Genomic DNA, 17,005 nt, shown 5'->3' on the forward strand with positions numbered 1-17,005 from the left:
GCTACAGCCGTGGACTACCGTACTGTGTCTGCTGCTAATATAGACTGGATGATAATGAGATGAAATCAATATATATATATATAATATCACTAGTACTGCAGCCGGACAGGTATATATATTTATTATGTAATGACTGATGACGGACCTGCTGGACACTGTCAGCTCAGCAGCACCGCAGACTGCTACAGTAAGCTACTATAGTAGTATGTATAAAGAAGAAAGGAAAAAAAAAAACCACGGGTACTGTAGGTGGTATACAATTATGGATGGACGAGCGACTGCCGACACAGAGGTAGCTACAGCCGTGGACTACCGTACTGTGTCTGCTGCTAATATAGACTGGATGATAATGAGATGAAATCAATATATATATATATAATATCACTAGTACTGCAGCCGGACAGGTATATATATTTATTATGTAATGACTGATGACGGACCTGCTGGACACTGTCAGCTCAGCAGCACCGCAGACTGCTACAGTAAGCTACTATAGTAGTATTTATAAAGAAGAAGAAAGAAAAGAAAAAAAAACGGGTAGGTGGTATACAATATTATATATATATTATATACAATTATATATATATATATTATATATATTAAAGTGGTAGTGATTATTAAACTGGTGGTCAGGTCACTGGTCACACTATCAGCAACTTGCAAGTAGTACTCCTAAGCAGACAATCACAATATATATTATACTGGTGGTGAGTGTGGTCACAATGGCAGTGTGGCACTCTGGCAGCAAAAGTGTGCACTGTACGTTATATGTACTCCTGAGTCCTGCTCTCAGACTCTAACTGCTCCCCACTGTCAGTGTCTCCCCCACAAGTCAGATATACATTATACAGTCACACTATCTATCTATCACTTCAGCAAGTAGTAGTAGTACTCCTCCTAATGCTCCCCAAAATTACTACTGTGTCTCTCTCTACTCTAGTCTCACTCTCTTCTCTATAAACGGAGAGGACGCCAGCCACGTCCTCTCCCTATGAATCTCAATGCACGTGTGAAAATGGCGGCGACGCGCGGCTCCTTATATAGAATCCGAGTCTCGCGATAGAATCCGAGCCTCGCGAGAATCCGACAGCGGGATGATGACGTTCGGGCGCGCTCGGGTTAACCGAGCAAGGCGGGAAGATCCGAGTCGCTCGGCCCCGTGTAAAAAAACATGAAGTTCGGGCGGGTTCGGATTCCGAGGAACCGAACCCGCTCATCTCTAATAGATACAGTATCATTTTTTGCCTGCTATAGACGGGACATGAGAAATGTACCTGTCTACCCTCTCTTTTGTATATTTTTTGCTCATATCGTTTATCATTATCTGTTACCATATAGTTAACCAGAGAGCAGATGACATTTTTGTTTGATTGGACACACTTCCCCCCTAATATTTGTCTTTCCTAGTGCAACAGCCCCATATTTTGGGTTGCAATCATAATCATATATAAAAAAAACTTTTTCTTCTTGGGGGAGTCTCTCTTGGGATATGTGCTTTAGCCCCTTCAGTCCCATCTAGCCAGTGCCATATTAAGGTCCTCATGGGCTTGGAGCTGAAGTTTATGATGGGCCTATTGTGTGTCACTGCAGGGGGTGGGACTACTGATATGGGGTGTGACCAGTGCTGTGGGGTGTGGCTAGCTTCATGAATTGCATAGCTACCCACCTACCTTCGACCCCCTCAATCTCCCTCCCCTAGGCCTCGCGGAGCATACACACCACAAATGAGCCGTAAACAAAGAATGTGATTAGGACCCTGCTACCCTCTCTCCCCCTACACTACTCACTCCCTGCTTCCCTCACTCTTAGAGCGTGCTTAACTCTGTATTACTAACTCTGTTCTTCCATCACTCAGCCCTGCACCTCTCCCTCTTTCCATGCCTTGCTCAACACAGTCCTCCTACTCCCTGCTACCCTCTCAGGGGCCTGCTGACACTGGCAGAATTCCATCCAGGGCCCCGCATCCTGAATACAGAGGTGGAAGTGGGTCATGGGGCAAATGAGAGGGCAAGAGGCTGGGGCTGCCCTCTGCAGCTGGACAGATAGTGGCTGTCAGTCCTCCTGTGCCCTGATGTGTATTCTTCTGCTCTCAAAAACAGAGCACCATGGCTTTCCCTCAGTATATCAGACCCTGCCTGACAGACCCAAGCCACACAGCAGGCTCCATAGAATCAAATATCCTGTGCAGTGAAGAAGATAAGAGGAGGGTGGGAGCCTGGAAAGCACACTCTTGTTGGTCTCCTCGACTTCCTCTGGAGCATGACTGATAGGACAGCGTTGCTGACTGGCCAGAACGCATCCTGAGGGATCCAATATTGTTTTTTATTTTATATTTCAAATCCCGGTACACTTCTTCACACACACACACACCGCCCCACTTCAACACACGCAGTAGTCTAAGTGGAAATTTTGAAGTGGGGATATGTAAAAGTGAAGGCTGTAACTCTGCGCGCCGGGGTGAGGCCACTCAAAAGGGGGCGTGCCCTTAAGTGTAGTTTACCACACCATATACCCCTTATACACATTATGCACCACAATAGTTGGATCCCTTATACTATCTAGTACTGGTGCAACTTTCACATTACGTGACACAGTATGAGCCGAAATTCACTCTATACCACACAGTAAGAGCTGAAATTCACATTATAGCACACGGTAAGAGCCGAAATTCACACTATACCACATAGTAAGAGCTGAAATTCACATTATAGCACATGGTATGAGCCGAAATTCACATTATAGCACACGGTAAGAGCCGAAATTCACATTATAGCACACGGTAAGAGCCGAAATTCATATTAGACCACACGGTATGAGCCGAAATTCACATTATACCACACGGTATGAGCCGAAATTCACATTATACCACACGGTATGAGCCGAAATTCACATTATATCACACGGTATGAGCCAAAATTCACATTATACCACACGGTATGAGCCGAAATTCACATTATATCACACGGTATGAGCCGAAATTCACATTATACCACACGGTATGAGCCGAAATTCACATTATAGCATACAGTAAGAGCCGAAATTCACATTATACCACACAGTAAGAGCCGAAATTCACATTATAGCACACGGTAGGAATCGAAATTCACATTATACCACACGGTATGAGCCAAAATTATGAGACGAAATTCACATTAAGCCACACAGTATAAGCTGAAATTCACACTGAATGAGACAAAATTCAGGGACAGGGAGAGTGACAGCAGGGACATAGAGACAGGGAGAGTGACAGCAGGAACATAGGGACATGAATAGTGATAGCATGGACAGGGAGAGAGACGACAGGGAGAAAGACAGCAGGGACAGGGAAAGAGACAGCAGGGACAGGGAAAGAGACAGCAGGGACATGGAAAGTGACAACAGGGACATAGGGACAGGGAAAGTGACAGCAGGGACATAGGGACAGGGAGAGTGGCAGCAGGGACAGGGAGAGTGACAGGAAAAGTGACAGCAGGGACATAGGGACAAGGAAAGATCGGCGGTGCAGAGGATGAGGAGGCTGTGGGTGGTGGAGGAGGCAGCTGTGGGTGTCTGCGGCGCAGAGGAGGCTGGGGGCATCTGCTGCGGTGTGGAGGAGACTGTGGTGAGTGGTGAGGTGGATGAGGAGGCCCTGGCCCGCGGCGGTGCAGAGAAGGCAGCTGTGGGCATCTGCGGTGCAGAGGAGGCTGTGGTCGGCGGCCTTCGGTGCAACTCCTAAGACTGCCACTATTTCTAATCTGCTGCTGACAGGCAGCCAATCAGGAGCGGCCGCTCCTGATAAGCTGCCGGTTCGAGAGCTCCAATTGGCACATGAATAGCACCAAATTTTAAAAGATGCGGCAGGGGTCTTCACTGTCAGTGCTCGCAGTGCCAGTAAGCCATATCGGTGTATTGCGGCCCACTTTCGAGCACTGAACACACGTATAGAAATATAAACACCGCCACACTTTGACACACATATATATTCATATATATTCATACCACCCCACTTCGACACCCACACATATATACTAGAGATGAGCGCCGGAAATTTTTCGGGTTTTGTGTTTTGGTTTTGGGTTCGGTTCCGCGGCCGTGTTTTGGGTTCGACCGCGTTTTGGCAAAACCTCACCGAATTTTTGTTGTCGGATTCGGGTGTGTTTTGGATTCGGGTGTTTTTTTCAAAAAACCCTAAAAAACTGCTTAAATCATAGAATTTGGGGGTCATTTTGATCCCAAAGTATTATTAACCTCAAAAACCATAATTTACACTCATTTTCAGTCTATTCTGAATACCTCACACCTCACAATATTATTTTTAGTCCTAAAATTTGCACCGAGGTCGCTGTGTGAGTAAGATAAGCGACCCTAGTGGCCGACACAAACACCGGGCCCATCTAGGAGTGGCACTGCAGTGTCACGCAGGATGTCCCTTCCAAAAAACCCTCCCCAAACAGCACATGACGCAAAGAAAAAAAGAGGCGCAATGAGGTAGCTGACTGTGTGAGTAAGATAAGCGACCCTAGTGGCCGACACAAACACCGGGCCCATCTAGGAGTGGCACTGCAGTGTCACGCAGGATGGCCCTTCCAAAAAACCCTCCCCAAACAGCACATGACACAAAGAAAAAAAGAGGCGCAATGAGGTAGCTGACTGTGTGAGTAAGATAAGCGACCCTAGTGGCCGACACAAACACCGGGCCCATCTAGGAGTGGCACTGCAGTGTCACGCAGGATGTCCCTTCCAAAAAACCCTCCCCAAACAGCACATGACGCAAAGAAAAAAAGAGGCGCAATGAGGTAGCTGACTGTGTGAGTAAGATAAGCGACCCTAGTGGCCGACACAAACACCGGGCCCATCTAGGAGTGGCACTGCAGTGTCACGCAGGATGTCCCTTCCAAAAAACCCTCCCCAAACAGCACATGACGCAAAGAAAAAAAGAGGCGCAATGAGGTAGCTGACTGTGTGAGTAAGATAAGCGACCCTAGTGGCCGACACAAACACCGGGCCCATCTAGGAGTGGCACTGCAGTGTCACGCAGGATGTCCCTTCCAAAAAACCCTCCCCAAACAGCACATGACGCAAAGAAAAAAAGAGGCGCAATGAGGTAGCTGACTGTGTGAGTAAGATAAGCGACCCTAGTGGCCGACACAAACACCGGGCCCATCTAGGAGTGGCACTGCAGTGTCACGCAGGATGTCCCTTCCAAAAAACCCTCCCCAAACAGCACATGACGCAAAGAAAAAAAGAGGCGCAATGAGGTAGCTGACTGTGTGAGTAAGATAAGCGACCCTAGTGGCCGACACAAACACCGGGCCCATCTAGGAGTGGCACTGCAGTGTCACGCAGGATGGCCCTTCCAAAAAACCCTCCCCAAACAGCACATGACGCAAAGAAAAATAAAAGAAAAAAGAGGTGCAAGATGGAATTGTCCTTGGGCCCTCCCACCCACCCTTATGTTGTATAAACAGGACATGCACACTTTAACCAACCCATCATTTCAGTGACAGGGTCTGCCACACGACTGTGACTGATATGACGGGTTGGTTTGGACCCCCCCCAAAAAAGAAGCAATTAATCTCTCCTTGCACAAACTGGCTCTACAGAGGCAAGATGTCCACCTCATCATCATCCTCCGATATATCACCGTGTACATCCCCCTCCTCACAGATTATCAATTCGTCCCCACTGGAATCCACCATCTCAGCTCCCTGTGTACTTTGTGGAGGCAATTGCTGCTGGTCAATGTCTCCGCGGAGGAATTGATTATAATTCATTTTAATGAACATCATCTTCTCCACATTTTCTGGATGTAACCTCGTACGCCGATTGCTGACAAGGTGAGCGGCGGCACTAAACACTCTTTCGGAGTACACACTTGTGGGAGGGCAACTTAGGTAGAATAAAGCCAGTTTGTGCAAGGGCCTCCAAATTGCCTCTTTTTCCTGCCAGTATAAGTACGGACTGTGTGACGTGCCTACTTGGATGCGGTCACTCATATAATCCTCCACCATTCTTTCAATGTTGAGAGAATCATATGCAGTGACAGTAGACGACATGTCCGTAATCGTTGTCAGGTCCTTCAGTCCGGACCAGATGTCAGCATCAGCAGTCGCTCCAGACTGCCCTGCATCACCGCCAGCGGGTGGGCTCGGAATTCTGAGCCTTTTCCTCGCACCCCCAGTTGCGGGAGAATGTGAAGGAGGAGATGTTGACAGGTCGCGTTCCGCTTGACTTGACAATTTTCTCACCAGCAGGTCTTTCAACCCCAGCAGACTTGTGTCTGCCGGAAAGAGAGATCCAAGGTAGGTTTTAAATCTAGGATCGAGCACGGTGGCCAAAATGTAGTGCTCTGATTTCAACAGATTGACCACCCGTGAATCCTTGTTAAGCGAATTAAGGGCTCCATCCACAAGTCCCACATGCCTAGCGGAATCACTCCGTGTTAGCTCCTCCTTCAATGTCTCCAGCTTCTTCTGCAAAAGCCTGATGAGGGGAATGACCTGACTCAGGCTGGCAGTGTCTGAACTGACTTCACGTGTGGCAAGTTCAAAGGGCATCAGAACCTTGCACAACGTTGAAATCATTCTCCACTGCACTTGAGACAGGTGCATTCCACCTCCTATATCGTGCTCAATTGTATAGGCTTGAATGGCCTTTTGCTGCTCCTCCAACCTCTGAAGCATATAGAGGGTTGAATTCCACCTCGTTACCACTTCTTGCTTCAGATGATGGCAGGGCAGGTTCAGGCGTTTTTGGTGGTGCTCCAGTCTTCTGTACGTGGTGCCTGTACGCCGAAAGTGTCCCGCAATTCTTCTGGCCACCGACAGCATCTCTTGCACGCCCCTGTCGTTTTTTAAAAAATTCTGCACCACCAAATTCAAGGTATGTGCAAAACATGGGACGTGCTGGAATTTGCCCATATTTAATGCACACACAATATTGCTGGCGTTGTCCGATGCCACAAATCCACAGGAGAGTCCAATTGGGGTAAGCCATTCCGCGATGATCTTCCTCAGTTGCCGTAAGAGGTTTTCAGCTGTGTGCGTATTCTGGAAAGCGGTGATACAAAGCGTAGCCTGCCTAGGAAAGAGTTGGCGTTTGCGAGATGCTGCTACTGGTGCCGCCGCTGCTGTTCTTGCGGCGGGAGTCCATACATCTACCCAGTGGGCTGTCACAGTCATATAGTCCTGACCCTGCCCTGCTCCACTTGTCCACATGTCCGTGGTTAAGTGGACATTGGGTACAACTGCATTTTTTAGGACACTGGTGAGTCTTTTTCTGACGTCCGTGTACATTCTCGGTATCGCCTGCCTAGAGAAGTGGAACCTAGATGGTATTTGGTAACGGGGGCACACTGCCTCAATAAATTGTCTAGTTCCCTGTGAACTAACGGCGGATACCGGACGCACGTCTAACACCAACATAGTTGTCAAGGCCTCAGTTATCCGCTTTGCAGCAGGATGACTGCTGTGATATTTCATCTTCCTCGCAAAGGACTGTTGGACAGTCAATTGCTTACTGGAAGTAGTACAAGTGGGCTTACGACTTCCCCTCTGGGATGACCATCGACTCCCAGCAGCAACAACAGCAGCGCCAGCAGCAGTAGGCGTTACACGCAAGGATGCATCGGAGGAATCCCAGGCAGGAGAGGACTCGTCAGAATTGCCAGTGACATGGCCTGCAGGACTATTGGCATTCCTGGGGAAGGAGGAAATTGACACTGAGGGAGTTGGTGGGGTGGTTTGCGTGAGCTTGGTTACAAGAGGAAGGGATTTACTGGTCAGTGGACTGCTTCCGCTGTCGGCCAAAGTTTTTGAACTTGTCACTGACTTATTATGAATGCGCTGCAGGTGACGTATAAGGGAGGATGTTCCGAGGTGGTTAACGTCCTTACCCCTACTTATTACAGCTTGACAAAGGGAACACACGGCTTGACAAATTTGTCCGCATTTCTGGTGAAATACTTCCACACCGAAGAGCTGATTTTTTTGGTATTTTCACCAGGCATGTCAACGGCCATATTCCTCCCACGGACAACAGGTGTCTCCCCGGGTGCCTGACTTAAACAAACCACCTCACCATCAGAATCCTCCTGGTCAATTTCCTCCCCAGCGCCAGCAACACCCATATCCTCCTCATCCTGGTGTACTTCAACACTGACATCTTCAATCTGACTATCAGGAACTGGACTGCGGGTGCTCCTTCCAGCACTTGCAGGGGGCGTGCAAATGGTGGAAGGCGCATGCTCTTCACGTCCAGTGTTGGGAAGGTCAGGCATCGCAACCGACACAATTGGACTCTCCTTGTGGATTTGGGATTTCGAAGAACGCACAGTTCTTTGCGGTGCTACTGCTTTTGCCAGCTTGAGTCTTTTCATTTTTCTAGCGAGAGGCTGAGTGCCTCCATCCTCATGTGAAGCTGAACCACTAGCCATGAACATAGGCCAGGGCCTCAGCCGTTCCTTGCCACTCCGTGTGGTAAATGGCATATTGGCAAGTTTACGCTTCTCCTCCGACAATTTTATTTTAGGTTTTGGAGTCCTTTTTCTACTGATATTTGGTGTTTTGGATTTGACATGCTCTGTACTATGCCATTGGGCATCGGCCTTGGCAGACGACGTTGCTGGCATTTCATCGTCTCGGCCATGACTAGTGGCAGCAGCTTCAGCACGAGGTGGAAGTGGATCTTGATCTTTCCCTAATTTTGGAACCTCAACATTTTTGTTCTCCATATTTTAATAGGCACAACTAAAAGGCACCTCAGGTAAACAATGGAGATGGATGGATACTAGTATACAATTATGGATGGACTGCCGAGTGCCGACACAGAGGTAGCTACAGCCGTGGACTACCGTACTGTACTGTGTCTGCTGCTAATATAGACTGGATGATAATGAGATGTAGTATGTATAAAGAAGAAAAAAAAAAAAAAACCACGGGTAGGTGGTATACAATTATGGATGGACTGCAGAGTGCCGACACAGAGGTAGCTACAGCCGTGGACTACCGTACTGTGTCTGCTGCTAATATAGACTGGTTGATAAAGAGATGTAGTATGTATGTATAAAGAAGAAAGAAAAAAAAACCACGGGTAGGTGGTATACAATTATGGATGGACTGCCGAGTGCCGACACAGAGGTGGCTACAGCCGTGGACTACCGTACTGTACTGTGTCTGCTGCTAATATAGACTGGATGATAATGAGATGTAGTATGTATAAAGAAGAAAAAAAAAAAAAACACGGGTAGGTGGTATACAATTATGGATGGACTGCCGAGTGCCGACACAGAGGTAGCTACAGCCGTGGACTACCGTACTGTGTCTGCTGCTAATATAGACTGGTTGATAAAGAGATGTAGTATGTATGTATAAAGAAGAAAGAAAAAAAAACCACGGGTAGGTGGTATACAATTATGGACGGACTGCCGAGTGCCGACACAGAGGTAGCTACAGCCGTGGACTACCGTACTGTGTCTGCTGCTAATATAGACTGGTTGATAAAGTGATGTAGTATGTATGTATAAAGAAGAAAGAAAAAAAAACCACGGGTAGGTGGTATACAATTATGGATGGACTGCCGAGTGCCGACACAGAGGTAGCTACAGCCGTGGACTACCGTACTGTGTCTGCTGCTAATATAGACTGGTTGATAAAGAGATGTAGTATGTATGTATAAAGAAGAAAGAAAAAAAAACCACGGGTAGGTGGTATACAATTATGGATGGACTGCCGAGTGCCGACACAGAGGTAGCTACAGCCGTGGACTACCGTACTGTACTGTGTCTGCTGCTAATATAGACTGGATGATAATGAGATGTAGTATGTATAAAGAAGAAAGAAAAAAAAAACCACGGGTAGGTGGTATACAATTATGGATGGACTGCCGAGTGCCGACACAGAGGTAGCTACAGCCGTGGACTACCGTACTGTGTCTGCTGCTAATATAGACTGGTTGATAATGAGATGTAGTATGTATAAAGAAGAAAGAAAAAAAAACACGGGTAGGTGGTATACAATTATGGACGGACTGCCGAGTGCCGACACAGAGGTAGCTACAGCCGTGGACTACCATACTGTACTGTGTCTGCTGCTAATATAGACTGGATGATAATGAGATGTAGTATGTATAAAGAAGAAAGAAAAAAAAAACCACGGGTAGGTGGTATACAATTATGGATGGACTGCCGAGTGCCGACACAGAGGTAGCTACAGCCGTGAACTACCGTACTGTGTCTGCTGCGACTGGATGATAAATAATGATATAAAAAATATATATATATCACTACTGCAGCCGGACAGGTATATATTATATAATGACGGACCTGCTGGACACTGTCTGTCAGCAGAATGAGTTTTTTATTTTATAGAATAAAAAAACACCACACAAGTCACACGACGTGTGTTTAACTTTTACAGGCAGACATTCACAATACAATAAATATAGTATACTATATACTGGTGGTCAGGTCACTGGTCAGTCACACTGGCAGTGGCACTCCTGCAGAAAAAAAGTGTGCACTGTTTAATTTTAATATGTACTCCTGGCTCCTGCTATAACCTAACTGCTCCCCAGTCTCCCCCACAATTAAGCTGTGTGAGCACAGTCAGATATTATACATAGATGATGCAGCAGCACACTGGGCTGAGCACAGATATGGTATGTGACTGAGTCACTGTGTATCGTTTTTTCAGGCAGAGAACGGATTATATTAAATAATATAAAACTGCACTGGTGGTCACTGGTCAGTCACTAGTATAACTAACTAATACTATCAGCAAAATTCTGCACTCTCTGTCTGAGTACTCCTCCTAAGCTCCAGTAAATGAAGTGTCACTGTCTCACTCTGTCACTAGTATAACTAACTAATACTATCAGCAAAATTCTGCACTCTCTGTCTGAGTACTCCTCCTAAGCTCCAGTAAATGAAGTGTCACTGTCTCACTCTCACTCTCCTATCTATTTCTTCTCTAAACGGAGAGGACGCCAGCCACGTCCTCTCACTATCAATCTCAATGCACGTGTAAAATGGCGGCGACGCGCGGCTCCTTATATAGAATCCGAGTCTCGCGATAGAATCCGAGCCTCGCGAGAATCCGACAGCGTCATGATGATGTTCGGGCGCGCTCGGGTTAACCGAGCAAGGCGGGAAGATCCGAGTCGCTCGGATCCGTGTAAAAAAAGCTGAAGTTCGGGCGGGTTCGGATTCCGAGGAACCGAACCCGCTCATCTCCAATATATACACACCGCCCCACTTCAACACACACACACACACACACACACACACACACACACACACACACACACACACACACACATATATATATATATACACACACACATCTATCTCTGTATATACAGTATATACCTCTACACGTATGTATAACATGCTTTGCACACTATAATACAGACACTATACATATCTTTATATACATGTTTATGTTTATATAATTAATATTATATTTTTACTAGAATTTTTTTTATTATATATTATATATATATATATATATATATATATATATATATAAAATAAAAAAATATATACTGTAGCTTTACTAAACAGCTCCTCAGCCTGTCCTCAGCATACCATATTATTAAAAGGCTAGAGCAGGAGCAGCAGCAAGGCAGCCAACAGCCCGTGTCTGACAGCTCATCTCAGTCACTGCATTCCAGGGGGTTATCAGACGCCCGGCCGCCTTCACGGAGCAGCAAACGTACATCACTACTGTGATGTGGATGTGAAGTCTGTGCGCACACTGCACAGTAGTGGCGCGGCGGTACCTTTGTGATGCCACACGTGGCGCGAAGGAGGCAGCAGTCCCCGTCCGTATTCGGCACATGAAGGGCTAGGAGAGCCTTTCACTGCAACGTTCCATGCAGGAGGCGCCATTTGATCCACGGGCGCCGCGGCGATAGGGGAAGGCGTTGATGCTGGAAGGGGGCGGGGCCTAGGACACTGCAGGCAGGCTGCAGTAGAAGGAAACATTTGTTTCCTATCTACAGCAGCACGGAGCTCTGCAGATGCGGTGGGCCTATTTGGAGTGTGGGCCTGGAGCTGCAGCTCCATCAGCCCCATTGTTAATCCGGCCCTGCATCTAGCTCACAGCAGAGATTTTAGATATAATATATGTATGTCTAAATTATCAAACAAATTGTCAGTACCTATTGTAAATAACACATGATCTCTGTGACATCGATCTCTTAATGTTCCCTGCCTAGCGGCACAACACATGGCGGTTATAGGTGGGATCAACTGGTGTTATTTTAACACAAGTCACATCTAGCATATACTGATCGTGTACTCTTACCCTAAAAAACTTACCTTTATCTTCATCTGCAGCCTCAAAAAAAATTTCTTATATCAGCGGACTCTCATTTATGATTCACAGGTGAAAACCTGTGTCTAACGTAGACAGCAGATCCGCATTTGCCTTTTTCTGAAATCTCTAATCGGTGCACTCTCATTGGTGGGTCGACCAATTGCGTCAAAAGTTACAACCATACCCCGCCGACAGAGCCCGATCTCGTCCGATCTTGGAAGCAAAACGGTGGTGGGCTGGGTCAGTACCTGTGAGGGAGACCCCCAGGGAATACCCGGTGTTGTAATCGATGACCCCCTCCGACCAGATACCAACAGCAGGATCACCACTTTTTCTCTCCCCCCTTTTTCTTTTCCCCCTTCTCTTCTGTTTTTCTTCTCTTTTCTGCTAGATATCCAAAGCCAAAAAATTAGCAAAACTTATTGTCTTGTAAAATACGGGGGCAATTAGCAGGCAACCCCAATATATGTATATAATTCTGCTACGACACATACTCTTGATAAAACTGGTCCGATTAATTTTGACCCATTGAGGTCTCATTAAAACAAGCTTCGCTTGTACTGGTTGGTTAGGAATGGATGTAGAACTATAGGGGGAAATTTACTAAGCTCCCGATTTTGACCGAGATGCCGTTTTTTCATCAAAGTGTCATCTCGGTAATTTACTAAGCACTAATCACGGCAGTGATGAGGGCATTCGTAATTTTTTGCAAGTTCAGGTAAAAAATTACGAATGAATACACCATCGGTCAAAACGCGGCTGTTTAAGTATGAATCTCGGTCATTTACTAAGAAGTGCAAAGCAAAAAAAGAACAAACACTGCCGTGAAAAATTACAACTCGTAAAAAAGTGCTAAAAAAAAACAGACCTGCTTTTTTTATTCGTGATTGGATAGGCATGCACGGATCCATGAGATCCGTGCATGTATATCAGTGGGAAGGGGTGGGAAAGTGCTTATTTTTTCAAAAAAAATTGCGTGGGGTCCCCCCTCCTAAGCATAACCAGCCTCGGGCTCTTTGAGCCGATCCTGGTTGCAGAAATATGGGGAAAAAAATGACAGGGGTTCCCCCATATTTAAGCAACCAGCATCGGGCTCTGCGCCTGGTCCTGGTCCCAAAAATACGGGGGACAAAAAGAGTAGGGGTCCCCCGTATTTTTAAAACCAGCACCGGGCTCCACTAGCTGGACAGATAATGCCACAGCCGGGGGTCACTTTTATATAGTGCCCTGCGGCCGTGGCATCAAAAATCCAACTAGTCACCCCTGGCCGGGGTACCCTGGGGGAGTGGGGACCCCTTCAATCAAGGGGTCCCCCCCCCCCAGCCACCCAAGGGCCAGGGGTGAAGCCCGAGGCTGTCCCCCCCCATCCAATGGGCTGCGGATGGGGAGGCTGATAGCCTTTGTTGTAAAAGAAAAGATATTGTTTTTAGTAGCAGTACTACAAGGCCCAGCAAGCCTCCCCCGCATGCTGGTACTTGGAGAACCACAAGTACCAGCATGCGACGGAAAAACGGGCCCGCTGGTACCTGTAGTACTACTACTAAAAAAATACCCAAAAAAAGACAAGACACACACACCGTGAAAGTATAATTTTATTACATACATACACACATACATACATACATACTTACCTTAAGTTCCCACGCAGGTCGGTCCTCTTCTCCAGTAGAATCCAAGGGGTACCTGTTGAAGAAATTATACTCACGAGATCCAGGGGTCCAGGCTCCTCGGCAAATCCAGGGTTAATCCACGTACTTGAAAAAAAAAAAAAAAACGGTGTCCCGACCACGAACTGAAAGGGGACCCATGTTTGCACATGGGTCACCTTTCCACGAATGCCAGAAACCCACTTTGACTTCTGTCTAAGTGGGTTTCTGCAGCCAATCAGGGAGCGCCACGTTGTAGCACTCTCCTGATCAGCTGTGTGCTCTTGTCCTCACTGACAGGCAGCACACGGCAGTGTTACAATGTAGCGCCTATGCGCTACATTGTAACCAATGATGGGAACTTTCAGCTCAGCGGTGACGTCACTTTAGGTCAACCGCAGGGCAGAAAGTTCCCATCATTGGTTACAATGTAGCGCATAGGCGCTACATTGTAACACTGCCGTGTGCTGCCTGTCAGTGAGGACAAGAGCACACAGCCGATCAGGAGAGTGCTACAACGTGGCACTCCCTGATTGGCTGAAGAAACCCACTTAGACATCAGTCAGAGTGGGTTTCTGGCATTCGTGGAAAGGAGTCCCATGTGAAAACATGGGGCCCCTTTCAGTTCGTGGCTCGGCTTTCCGTTTTCTTATTTTATGCAAGTACGTGGATTACCCCTGGATTTCCCGAGGAGCCTGGACCCCTGGATCTCGTGAGTATAATTTCTTCAACAGGTACCCCTTGGATTCTACTGGAGAAGAGGACCGACCTGCGTGTGAACATAAGGTAAGTATGTATGTATGTTTGTGTGGATGTATGTAATAAATCTTTACTTTCACGGTGTGTGTGTCTTGTCTTTTTTTGGGTATTTTTTTAGTAGTAGTACTACAGGTACCAGCGGGCCCGTTTTTCCGTCGCATGCTGGTACTTGTGGTTCTCCAAGTACCAGCATGCGGGGGAGGCTTGCTGGGCCTTGTAGTACTGCTACTAAAAACAATATCTTTTCTTTTACAACAAAGGCTATCAGCCTCCCCATCCGCAGCCCATTGGATGGGGGGGGGACAGCCTCGGGCTTCACCCCTGGCCCTTGGGTGGCTGGGGGGGGGGGACCCCTTGATTGAAGGGGTCCCCACTCCCCCAGGGTACCCCGGCCAGGGGTGACTAGTTGGATTTTTGATGCCACGGCCGCAGGGCACTATATAAAAGTGACCCCCGGCTGTGGCATTATCTGTCCAGCTAGTGGAGCCCGGTGCTGGTTTTAAAAATACGGGGGACCCCTACTCTTTTTGTCCCCCGTATTTTTGGGACCAGGACCAGGCGCAGAGCCCGATGCTGGTTGCTTAAATATGGGGGAACCCCTGTCATTTTTTCCCCCATATTTTTGCAACCAGGATCGGCTCAAAGAGCCCGAGGCTGGTTATGCTTAGGAGGGGGGACCCCACGCATTTTTTTTTATTATTTTACAGTGTTTAATTAAAAAAAAAAAAAAAATAAACCCCAGCACGGATCACACAGATCCGGCCGAGATTGATTGTAAAAAAAGTCGGCAGTGTTTTGCTAATCACTGCCGTAAAAATAGGTAAAAAACCACGAATGACATCGACATCGGAAGAAAAGAAAAACCCGAATACGACAGCTTAGTAAATCCATCGTAATCAATTCAAAAAGTTGCAGTTTTACACTGTCGATGTCATTCGTGATTGAACTTTGACCTTTTTTCGGAAATTACGAATCTTAGTAAATTTACCCCATAGTGTCTACATCCCCCTACAAGTCTTTTGGTGATAGACTAACCAGAACATTTCCAATTTTTTGAAGCACTTTGAGTGCATTAAGATATAAATATATCCTATTAACCAAACATGGTGGAGTATAAAAGTGAGGATTTATTTTAAATGAATTAATAAAAGCTATGTTTTAATCTACAATCATATAACGAAAACAAGAGTGCACCCACACAAGAGTCTTCTGCAAAGTTGTTTTTTCTCTAGTTTTTTCCTGACTCTGGGTGCACCACCAGGCACTAATATTTGTAGGTACCTACCATACATATGAACGTAATTCTGGTTTAATAAATTATCTCTGAAACCTCAGGACTAGTGCGGAGTCACAACCTTGTTCATGAACCTCTGTCTTATGCAGCGCACTTGCACTTTTATAGGGGGCGTGGATATGTCTCCTGGATTTGGCCACGCCACCCAATGCCCGAGCCTCATTCAGATCTCAGCTTCCATACATGGCATATATCAGAATGCCTCAGCCCTCCTCCATCCCGTCTCTACACAAGATGATGTTGGTCTCACTCTGCATCAGCATAAATATATCTGTGCAATAATACTGTGACCACAGTAAATAGGGTTAGATACAGTATAAATTATTATCCATTAGTCACACCTCATTACAGTCTGTAGCTTTGTCTCAGAATAGGTAAAATACATTTTTATTGTTGGATTGCACTGTTCCTGCTCTGCTTGGGCCTGCCTAATATTTTAATTAGCCTCTGAGCAGGAATAAAATACTTTTTTATATTGTAACATTACTTGTTTCTGGAAAATGGACTTAGAAATAGCTTATTTCATTACACTTGAATAATGTAAAGTGAAAAAAAAATTGGAGTGATTGAGGGGTCTTTTTATGAAGCAGTGAAAAGTGTGGAGAAGTGAGCCAGTGGAGAAGTTGCCCATGGCAACCAATCAGCATTGGAGTAACATTTATCATTTGCATGCATTACAATTGTACGGAGCAGCTTATTGGTTGCCATGGGCAACTTCTCCACAGACTCACTTCTCCACTCTTTTCACTGTTTCATGAATAGACCCCTTAGCTTTTTCTCTGAAGCCACAAAACCATGCTGTTGTTCAGAGGGAAAGCACTCTGGTTTGTTGGTGCAGCACTTGCTCTGAGGTTGGATCAAAGGGGAAAGGGCTGCAAACTAGAGATGTGCACTTGAAATTTTTCGGGTTTTGTGTTTTGGTTTTGGGTTCGGTTCCGCGGCCGTGTTTTGGGTTCGACCGCGTTTTGGCAAAACCTCACCGAATTTTTTTAGTCGGATTCGGGTGTGTT

At 46.5% G+C, this 17,005-nt stretch overlaps 1 pseudogene; it reads left to right on the plus strand.

Annotated features, from left to right (window-relative positions):
• Window positions 1–12,466: 12,466 nt before the first annotated feature.
• Window positions 12,467–12,585, plus strand: LOC134947065 (5S ribosomal RNA; annotated as a pseudogene).
• Window positions 12,586–17,005: the final 4,420 nt, after the last annotated feature.

Source organism: Pseudophryne corroboree, chromosome 1, assembly GCF_028390025.1.
Source record: "Pseudophryne corroboree isolate aPseCor3 chromosome 1, aPseCor3.hap2, whole genome shotgun sequence".
NCBI classification, from domain to species: domain Eukaryota; kingdom Metazoa; phylum Chordata; class Amphibia; order Anura; family Myobatrachidae; genus Pseudophryne; species Pseudophryne corroboree.